The sequence below is a fragment of the Gekko japonicus genome, unplaced genomic scaffold, assembly GCF_001447785.1.
Source record: "Gekko japonicus isolate JY-2015 unplaced genomic scaffold, Gekko_japonicus_V1.1 scaffold766, whole genome shotgun sequence".
NCBI lineage: Eukaryota > Metazoa > Chordata > Lepidosauria > Squamata > Gekkonidae > Gekko > Gekko japonicus.
In genome coordinates this window covers 683,073-692,516 of record NW_015172577.1, presented here as the reverse complement: position 1 = coordinate 692,516, position 9,444 = coordinate 683,073, and positions in this window count along the sequence as shown.

The window sequence follows — 9,444 nt, the reverse complement described above, 5'->3', positions numbered from 1 at the left end:
GACAATAGAGGCGCCGCACCATGCTGTCGCCAGGAAGTGACGCCGGGTGATGCTCTGGCAATGAGGCTGGAAACTTGATAGTACCATCGAGTTTTCAGCCCCATTGTCAGAGCGTCGCCCAGCATCACTTCCTGGCAATGGCATGGTGTGGCGTGGGTGTGTTACAGGGAGGAATGTTCCGTCCGGGGATCATGTGTCCCCCTCCAAATCACAATAGGTACTTGGTAACCCTAAATGAAGGTCAAAGTAGGTGTGGCAAGGGAGTTGTCATCTTGGTTCTTCTACTTTTTTAAAAGCAGCTGTGTGGGGCTGCTTATATGGGAAACAGAGCTCAAAAGGTGTACTAACACTGTTCAACCAGCAGTTTCCTCAGTCTAAACTGCACAACCCCAGGCAGCAGCATGAAAAGACAGGTGGAGATGCAACCTGGGGTGGGGCAGGATTTGAGTTAGGTAAGCAGAAGGAAGTGTTAAACACACCCTCTTCCTGGTGCTACTCCCCCAGTTAAATGAGTAACTCCATAATTCTGGCCCATTGAAAATACCCTGTCTAAACTGAGCTCTAGTTCCAGTCCGGTTTGTCTTTTAGTCTGATGCATATGTGAAAGCTTAGGAATGCATAACTGACCATCATAAGCATTATTCTTATTGAAAATTCCTCCCCTGATCTGGATAGCCCTGGCAAGCCCAATCTCATCAGATCTTGGAAGCCAAGCAAGGCCAACCTTGGGAAGTACTTGGATGGGAGACTTCCAAGGAATACCAGAGCCGGGCCACAGAGGCAGGCAATATGAAGCCACCTCTCTGAAATGTCCAAGCCCCATTGGGGTCACCAGAGGTCAACCATGACATCCAGGCACACACACTCACAGAAATACACAAAAAAATCCCTCTCCTCCCATCTTAGTTGTAATTCTTTGTCCTGTCAGATTTTTTAATTTCCCATTGGAGTAAATGAGACTTAAGCAACCTAAGCAAGTTCAGGATTGCAGATCTAATATTTTATAAGAGTAGTGGGAAAGTAATAGACAGCCAGGCAAGGAAGCTAAGTCAAGTCAGGTAAACAGTATGCTGCAAAAATAGTCTAGATTTCCTATCTGTTTTTCTCCCTGTCCACCATTTTTGTATAATTCCATATGACAAAAAGAAGCAATGTTATCGAGCTGGTCTCTGCTCTACTACAATAGCTACATACTAGCTGTTGCTCTGTTAAAACTTACCAGTGTTTGGGATGATGAAATGGATAGCTTAGCAGCACTTCGGGGACAAAGCATCACACTAGATGAAACAAAATTTCCTCCAAGAAGTTTTTTGTAATACTTTGTCTGTGGTCTAGCAGAGCCTCTGAGTATTGTATAGAATCCCTGACTTCCATCCACTAGAATTAAATGAAAAATAAATTAAAAAACAGACCCCAGTTTATCAGTTTATTACAGAAGAGGGGAAACTCTACTGTCTTTACTTACATTAACAGTATTAACTTACAGTGCATACATTATATTTTAAAGGGCTTTAGTCTCTATCGGAGAACCGTAATCAGGACTGCTCACAAGTAAATCCATATTAGTCAATGAGGCTTAATCCCAGGAATGTGTCTTCAGGATTTCACCCAATACTTTCATATATGACTTTTTAAAGAGGCACCATCATCCTGTCCTTATATATAATTGAGTTTTGGTCCCACAATGTTCTATGTGCGCCAAAATAGGTTGGCTGCATGAACTGCCCATCAGAAGCTGTGCCTGGGTCCCGCCCACAGAGCCAACATTCCCTTTACCTCAATGGCAGCCGAACAACTGTTGAGCCGTTAGGAGATCAGCGAGGAGCAGCCGTGCCATTTGTTAGAAGACCAGCGAGGAGCAGCCGTGCCATTTGTTAGGAGAAGATCAGCTAGGACCAGCCGTGTGGTTCGCTTGCCATTCAGGAGGTAGAGTCTCTCTTCCAAACCCCCCAACTGCCTCCAAGCCCTCCCCCCGCGCCGCTTCTCCCACCCGCTTGGAAAGCTGGACAGGCAGCAAAAACCCTCCAAGCCCCCCCCCATGCCTGTTCTCCAGAGGCCAGGTCTACCCACTCCCTTCCACTATCTTCATAGACCTGCCCTCTGGAGAACAGGTCCACCCACCCCTTTTCACTATATCGGTAGACCTGCCCTCTGGTGAACAGGTTTACCCATCCCATTCCACTATCTTGGTAGACCTGGCCTCTGGAGAGCAGGTCTACCCACACTATTCCACTGTATTGGTAACCTGGCCTCTGGAGAACAGGTCTACCCACCCCATTCCACTATCTTGGTAGACCTGGTCTCTGGAGAACAGGTCTACCCACACCATTCCACTGTATTCCTGGCCGCTGGAGATCTACCCACCCCATTCAACTATATTGGTTCTCCAGAGCCCAGGTCTACCAATACCGCTGTATTGGACTGGGGGGGCCTCTGGAGAACCGGTCTCCCCACCCCATTCCACTATCTTGGTAGATCTGGTCTCTGGAGAACAGGTCTACCCACACCATTCCACTGTATTCCTGGCCGCTGGAGATCTACCCACCCCATTCAACTATATTGGTTCTCCAGAGCCCAGGTCTACCAATACCGCTGTATTGGACTGGGGGGGTAAACCTGCTCTCTAGAGGCCAGGTCTACCAATATAGTGGAATTGGGGGGGGGGAGACCTGATCTCCAGAGGCCAGGTCTACCAATATAGAAGAAAGGGATGGGCAGACCCGTTCTCCAGAGGGCAGGTCTACCAATATAGTGGAAGGGTGTGGGAAGACCTGCTCTCAAGAGACCAGGTCTACCAATACAGTGGAATGGGGGGGGACCTATTCTCCAGAGACCAGGTTTACCAATACAGTGGAATGGGGGGGAGACCTGTTCTCCAGAGACCAGGTCTACCAAGATAGTGGAAGGGGGTGGGTAGACCTGCCCTCTGGCAGGGGGGATGGACGACGCCACCTGCCTGGGCCCGCCAGCCCCTCGGGCGGCCAGGGGGGAAACACCTCCGGCGTCCTTTGCCCACCAGGGACTCAGGCAACCGACGGGCACCAGGAAGGGGGCAGGGCCTTGCAGCCAGATGGCCAAGCTAGAGCTCGTTGACTTCAATGCTACAACATGCCTGATTCCTAGTATACTCCATAAAGCAACAATTAGACATCATTGATTCAAAGTATGTAAAATCTTCTCTCTAGGTTGGATCCAGACTAAATTAGCAATTTACTGATTCCTCCTTCTCTCTGCAGACCTTTACTCATGCTCTCCTCCCTGGGGCAATGTTTCATAGATATCAGTAGGCTTGGGGAGAGGCAAGAAAGTTCCTTTCCACTGATGGAACATTTATTCTCAATCCAACTCACAGTAGGAGAAATTTTAAAAAATGCAACTAGCATTTTTAAAAGGATATCTGAGAACCCAGTTAGGATGCAAACCCTTAAATACACAACAACTTACTCCAGGTTTTTTGCATTGTATTTTTTAAAATACATTTGGCTTTCCTGAAACTCTGTAAAATAATCTTTGGAGACTGAAGCCTCATCTGGCATGTATTATTTTTATCAAGTCAGTTTTGCTTTGCCAAAAATCAATTTTGTGTTTATTTTTAGCTTACCGAATCAGATGAGATTGAAAATATTACTTAACTAGGTTCAAAGAGCTGGAAAAGACTGCATGTTGATGCAAAGCAGCTTTTTTTCTTGAAAGTCATGATGTGACAGTCTGAATCATTAAGATTAGCTATTATCTCATGCACATATTATTTTTTTGTGCTCAGCAATTTTAGACCGTGTACAGGTATTTGCCCCCCCCCCCCAAGCCAGTCCAGGAATGGGGGGAAATCCAGTACTTTTCAGTACATTAAACAACAAACCACGAGATGGTCTATATCCTCTCTGGTTTTCAGAACAATATGCCACCAGAATCTCTCTTCAATAGTCCCTGCCTTTCCTAAGGGAGAGCTTCAAACCCTTAGTTGGCATCTGGGACAGAACCCACTAGCAACTCAATCTAGAGATGCACACTTTTCCTCTCCAATAGTAGCGTATATGGGGAGCATTTAGGCCACAGGATTTAGCCTTGGAATTCAGTTACAACATCAAAAACAATTTAGCAATAAGAGAGATCTTTATTTAGTACAGAGTTTAGCATAGACTACCAGAGATTACAAAAATAACAAAGGCTAGGGCAATTTGCCTTAACTACACATTGAAGATACATAGTTACCACATCAGGAACATCCATAGTCCAAAATAGTCCAAGGGATTTTGGATGGAAATTCCATTTTTGCACATCCATGTGCTTCAAGTCACAAAGCAACTCTTTGTCTCTCAAGAGGCAGCATTTCAGGTGCCATAAAACAGATAATGACAAGAGGAGGAAGGGAGAGATAAGCAACTCACTCCCAGAGGGATCAATCAATTATAGCCCAATTCCAGTCACAAATTAGCTGTGGCCATCAGCCAATTGCGAGTAGGCATGGGTGTGCCCAATTGTTGGTTGTCATAGCTGTGTGTGGGGATAGGTTAGAAGTTTGGGACACCGCCTGCAGTCATCTGACCCCAAACTCCAGCTACTTCACAGTCTACGTGACTAGTCGCATGTGGGCCAGAAAGTGGAGCCATGAGGACGTTTGTCATGAAAGTGTGATAGAATGTGGGTTTATGGCATGGCTGTTGAGGCTATGTGGCCCCCACTATTTGGCTTGCAACAGGAAACAAGACGCAGCATGTTATCAAAAGACATCACTGGAGAAGGCATGTGGATATAGAAAGCAGAAAGCAATTTTTCTATACAGACCGCTTGCTGGAGTACCAGATAGCAGTCTTTAACTGAACGTATACTAAAGCAGCAGGGCACTTAATCCAAGAGAATGTGGCTGGCCCAGTGGCCAAGATTCCAAAGAACAACCAGATAAATTTGTTTTGGATTCCCAGATTCGTAGCCTAGCAAGTAAGACACTAGTTTTCATCAGTAACATTTTAGCCCAAGCTTTGACTTTAAAACAGTCCTTTTTATTATCATAATATATGCTAATGCGCTTCCTGCTTGCTTAAATCAGAATTTGGTCTGCCTATTAATAGCATGTCCTTCACTTCCTATATTTATTTTGGTCAAATTGCTTCTGCAATGTAAACTATCAGCACAAAACCAAGAAAGCAATCCTAAACAGGTCTAGTCAGAATTCTCCTCAGGTCAATGTAGTGGAGTAAACTCCTGGAAAAAGTTTTCTTAGGATTATGATGTAATTCTTGGAATGAAGCAATTCACCTATGTCGATGGAAGCCTGGATTTAACAAGAAGGGTTTCAAAGACCAGTATGATGATACAGAAGACAGGCTAAGAATTCTGAATGACCTTGATATACTAAGGGAGAAATGTGGGAAATTAAATGTTAATAAAGTGGAGGTTTATACAGTAGAATGCATAAATATGGAAAGTATATAACTCAGAGGTGTTGAACTCATCTGTTACTAGGGCTGGATCTGACCTAAATGTCACTTTGTCAGGCCAGGCCATGTGTGCCATAAAATGTAATGCCAGATTCCAGAGATATAAACTTTATAAAAGGACATGGGCAAAACCAATTAACAAAATACAAACAAAAGCAGTGAAAGCAATTGATTTACTGGGGAGCCCACAAAAGCCCCAATAAATATATTTAATCATATGCAAGATCAGGTTCTTCTCCAAGGGATACCATAAAAGGGGGAGCACCTTATATTTCCATACATACCAAATGCTTGCAGGCTGGGTAAGAGCCCTAGATGGGCCATTTCTGGTCCCCAGGCCTTATGTCTGACACCCCTGATATAACTGGTTACTGTCAGTACTTCTCCATGCTTCGTTTTGCTTTCTCACCTACACCAAGCACCACTTTCGCACCCTCTGCTTATCTCCCTTTAGTTACAGAGTCTAATCACTGCTCTGATGACAACAAATTCTGAGCAATGTATTCCTGTGAATACATTGTGAATACAACTGTCCTTAAACTAGAATGACTCATATGTCCAAAAGCACTTGGTTGCCATTTTTTACTATAAATTAAATAGTGGTTTTTGACACTGTTAATGCATGCTTCCCACTTCCTCAAATGATTAGATGTTTAAAGAGAAGTACCATTGAGAAAACACTTATGGTGCTTTATTTGCAAATATTTGCTTTATCAACAAATATACAAGTAGAACTTTGGTGGGCAGCAGATCCACCACTGCACTTCAGATGTTGAGAGAGAAATCCTGCAACTAAAGGGTGCTTCCCATCTGCTAAATCTCAGTTCCTTCTAGTGTTTCTCTGTCTTTCTCAGTGTTCCAGTTCCTGTATCTCCATACATACTTATTCACCTCCTCTCAGCTGAAGGGCTGACACCTTTACACAGATCTGTTGCGTCAGCTATCAGAAGACCACCTTCTAACAATTTGTAGTTTCCATTCAGGAGACACATTTATTCATGAATATCAATCCATTAATCAATTTTATTATGATGATCCTAAATAAGCTGACCAAAATGTAGTCAACAAGAATATCAATATGCTCTTGCCAAAAATTCTGGTTCTGATCAGGTGATGCTGTGTGTCAAATCAAAGCCATAAACACAACTGTGAATCAGGCTGCAAATTCACATTATTTTGCCCTAATAATAAACATCACAAAACAGAATGCTTTGATGAGATACAAATTAAAGCATAGGGTTACTTGTAGGGTTGCCAGTCTGGGTTGGAAAATACCTGGAGACTTTGGGGGTGGATCCAGGAGAGGCTGGGGTTTGGGGAGGGGAGGGGAGGGGCCTCAGCACTGTACAATGCCATAGAGTTTACCCTTCAAAACAGCCATTTTGCCAGTGGAGCTGATCTGTCAGCTGGAGATCAGTTGTAAAAGCGGGAGATCTCCAGGCCCCACCTGGATGCTGGGAATCCTAGCTACTTGGTAGGAAACCAAAAGATATAATAATAATAGCAACAACAAAAACAACAGATTACCTGATAGGTGAAAAGAAAATAGGTGTAAAAGAAAATGGGCAGTTCTCTCATTGGAGGGGGGTAAGCAGTGGAGTACCACAGGGATCAGTACTTGGTCCACTGCTTTTTAACTTGTTCATTAATGATTTGGAGTTGGGAGTAAGCAGTGAAGTGGCTAAATTTGCGGATGATACGAAGTTGTTCAGGGTGGTGAAAACCAGTGAGGATTGTGAGGCACTCCAAAGGGATCTGTCAATTTTGGGCGAGTGGGCGTCAACATGGCAAATGGGGTTCAATGTGGCCAAGTGCAAGGTGATGCACATTGGAGCCAAAAATCCTAACTATAAATACACGTTGATGGGGTCTGAACTGGCAGAGACTGATCAAGAGAGAGATCTTGGAGTTGTAGTAGATAACTCACTGAAAATGTCGAGACAGTGTGTGACTGCAATAAAGAAGGCCAATGCTATGCTGGGGATTATTAGGAAGGGTATTGTAAACAGATCAGCCAATATCATAATGCCGCTTTATAAATCAATGGTGCGACCCCATTTGGAATACTGTGTGCAATTCTGGTCACCACACCATAAAAAGGATATTATAGCTTTGGAAAAAGTGCAGAAAAGGGCAACTCGAATGATAAAAGGGTTGGAACACCTTCCCTATGAGGAAAGGTTAAGTTGCTTAGGGCTCTTTAGCTTGGAGAAACAACGACTGAGGGGTGACATGATTGAGGTTTATAAGATTATGCATGGGATAGAGCAGGTAGAGAAAGAGGTACTTTTCTGCCTTTCTCACAATACAAGAACTCGTGGGCACTCCATGAAATTGCTGAGCGGTCGGGTTAGAACGGATAAAAGGAAGTACTTCTTCACCCAAAGAGTGATTAACACTTGGAATTCACTGCCACAGGAAGTGGTGGTGGCTACAAGCATGGACGGCTTCAAAAGGGAATTAGATAAGCATATGGAGCAGAGGTCCATCAGTGGCTATTAGCCATAAGGTATAGATAGGGACTCTGGGGCAAGTGATGCTCTGTCATCTTGGTGCTTGGGGGGTTCAACAGTGGGAGGGCTTCTAATGTCCTGGCCCCACTGGTGGACCTCCTGATGGCACTGGTATTTCTGGCCACTGTGTGATACAGAGTGTTGGACTGGATGGGCCTTTGGCCTGATCCAACATTGGCATCTCTTATGTTCTTATGTTCTTAAAATGGCAGAATCTAAGAACAAGGGAATGGCTACTGTGTAGTTTTTCTACATAAGGGAACCTGGCAACCCTAATAAATAAATATAAAAATACCATACAGATCTGGATCAGTATTTAGAAGACCAAGATTTTTGTACCATTCTAAAATGTTCCTCTTACCTGTACTCCCTTTCACCCAGTATTCTCTTACAATGCATGCCATGAGTTCTCTCAGCTCTTCATCTGAAAGTTGGCCATTGATGTCAGGAATGAGTTTCAAAGTCTTGTACACAGTCTCATGTTCTTCAGGAGACCTTAGAATAGGGCTGCAAAAAGAGGTGCATAGAAAGAAAAAGGAAGAACATCACCAGTTGTTTCTTTTTGCTAACTTGCCAAGTGTAGACGAAAAAACAATAATAGGTGCAGACCAATGCTCCCTCCAAGCTGTGGAGTCTTATGAGCAAAAATTCTACTTTGTGAGCTGCTGGCATTAAAGTTGTGAGCAAGCGATTTGGCTACTGCATAGATTAGTTTGCTCTGGAGCCATTCTTCCTGAGCTAAGAAAAAAATGGGTGAGCTGGAGGCTAAGAAAGTGTGAGCTAGCTCACACTAACTCAGCTTAGAGGGAACACTGGTGCAGACATCTTGATTTGGACATTTTAAGAGGGCCAAGAAACATTGTGGGAATGTGGGGAGGTCCACAAATGAATCTGCCAAATATGCCATGAACTGAGTTGAGACAAGCTCTGGGAGAAGACATTCTGGGCACAAGATGAACAATAGCAGTGGGACTGGACTTTACTTTGCCCATGCCATTTCCTTTTTTGGTGACTGCAGCTCTGCTTCTGATAGGCACAGTTGGCATCACCAGTAAAGGACCCAATCAAGGTCATAAAGGACACTCTTCAAAACCCACACTTTGCCTGTTTTCCTATCCCTTCCTCATGAACATTGCTCATAGCCAGGCTATAATGGGCTGAGTTCAGACATGACATTTGGTGTGGAGGGGAAGCGAGCCTATTTTCCCCAGTCGAAATTGACATGAAGTTGCAAGATCACACATCCTTTGTAGCTGCGGACTCAGCCTGTCACTGCCTGATCAGATGGCACATTCGGGCGAGTGGGTTCCCCCCCCCTTTTGTTTCCCATGCACATGAATGAGGAATTGCACCTCTGCACTGAGAATTCCCTATGGAGTATGTGGTTATATGCATACTGCTAAGTGAGGGGGGGAAACGGCACCGAGTCGGGATGGAATGAGCAGACCATCCCAAAGGCTTGAGTGTGTGCTTGAGGGATCAGACAGGGGAAA